Consider the following 1953-nt stretch of genomic DNA (forward strand, 5'->3'; position numbering starts at 1 on the left):
GTAGATAGATAGATAGATATACACGACGGGCTTCTTTCGGTTTCTGTCTACCACTCACAAGTCTTTGGTCGGCCCGGCTATAGTAGAAGACACGAAAGAAAAAAAAAAAAGCAATATTACCTCAGCCATGCTGCAAAACATATACCAAACGAGGACAAACATGTATAGTTAGGCTACACGCAACAAAAGCAAAAACAAATCAAAATCTTAGATTATACTTAAATAAACGAAACCTCTGAAGATATTGACATAATTTCAAGCTAGGAAACATTGCTTAAAAAGACGTAACACGAAACAGTTGTTTGATAAATGTCGTTCCTACTGGTTACCGTGGAATATCACACAGCCTTGAATCTATCTACTGCCATAATATGTACAAAGTCTGTACTAATCATTCTATAACCAATCAGATTCTCTTTCTCTCTCTCTGTTTGACTTAGCATCGTAACCTATGAAATTTAACAATGATAATAACTCTTTCTACTGTAGGCACAAGGCCTGAAATTCGGTGGAAGAGGGGACTAGCCGATTACATCAACCCTAATTTTTTCACTGGTACTTTCATCCGAAAGTACTAAACTGGTGCTTTAATGATAATAGTTTAATTTTGGCACAAGAGTACGGTTTTAGTTGCTTACATCGAATTTAGTGCATGACTGCTACGTAATTTTATCATTCGACCCTCCGAGGGATGAAGGGCATAGTTGGTCTCGGAGGGATTTGAACTCAGAACGCAAATAGTTGGAAGAAATGCCTCTCAGCAATTTGCCAGACAACAACGGCAATTAGAGCGTTTGAACCAAGCTTTGAAGAAAAAAAGACCCGCTTTAATGAATCGAAAAGGGGTGACGTTTCATCAGGACAATGCGCGACCCCACACTGCAAAGATCACATCACAGAAGATGGAAGAGCTTGGTTGGCAAAAAATTGCTCATCCACCTTATTCTCCCGACCTTGCTCCTTCAGACTACCATTTGTTTCGTAGTTTACAGAATCATTTGGGGGACATAACTTTAGCAAGCCAGGAGGAGGTCGAAACTGACATATATAGGTATGTATGTATGGGGAAAACGTCTCATATATTAAACAGAAGACTGTGCTTTAGTTTTATCAGTTTTTCAAGGTTTGTTTCCGTGTGAACGAGTTCTGTGCAGCATGTTTTGAGCACTTAAGGCTGCAAACAATCCACAAGGACTTTCACAGATTCATCTTCAGGATAAAGTAACGTTCGCGTGCGTGGTTCGTCTTTATAACAAGCATGATCGATGTAACTGGTGTAGACATGACCACCGGAATTTGAAGTTTTGACTGTTAGATCTATACGCCTTCAGTCACGTGTTTATTTTTGCTAACCACTATTTATATGTCTTTTATCTGTTCGTTTTGGCCCTGTATTATGTTATTAGAGTTGCTTCCGCCATTAATCGCAAATTTTTGTGTAGAATTCTGTCGAGTGTTTTCCACTTCTGTTATCTAGACAAGATCTGTTTTTGCATTTGCCTCTCGTTGTAAGTGTACGGTGAATAACTATTTGTATGTTTATTGCTGTAAGTAGTTTATTTAAACCAAATTTTAATTGTCTACTATTGTCTTTCTAAATCGTCATGAAATTGTTTTTGGAGCTGAGTGAAATGTTAAGTTTTGCAATGTAATATTGTGTGTGTGTGTGTGTGCGTGTGTGTGTGTCAACTGTTCTGGCACGAAAAAGAAAAAAGAAAAGAAGGAATTATGCGAGCAAAAAGAAGAGAAAGTACTTGATACGTAATATAGTTATATTGCATTCATGAAAGCTGCAAAAAATTCACTTATTCTGATTAACACACACACACAAGTAAGTTATTTGCTGATTCAGCTTCTCAAACACACGTGTTGTAAGGTAACCCGTACAGAAATAATTGAATAATTCTCTCTCCTTATGTGTGTGTGTATGTATGTATGTATGTATGTATGTAT

At 37.4% G+C, this 1953-nt stretch overlaps 1 protein-coding gene across 2 annotated transcripts in view; it reads left to right on the forward strand.

The window, feature by feature from the left end:
• Window positions 1-1953, forward strand: part of LOC106877533 (uncharacterized) — a 49658-nt gene that overhangs the window by 4536 nt on the left and 43169 nt on the right. The gene's annotated exons all lie outside the window — the stretch shown is intronic.

The sequence above is a fragment of the Octopus bimaculoides genome, chromosome 24, assembly GCF_001194135.2.
Source record: "Octopus bimaculoides isolate UCB-OBI-ISO-001 chromosome 24, ASM119413v2, whole genome shotgun sequence".
Classification (NCBI taxonomy): Eukaryota; Metazoa; Mollusca; class Cephalopoda; order Octopoda; family Octopodidae; genus Octopus; species Octopus bimaculoides.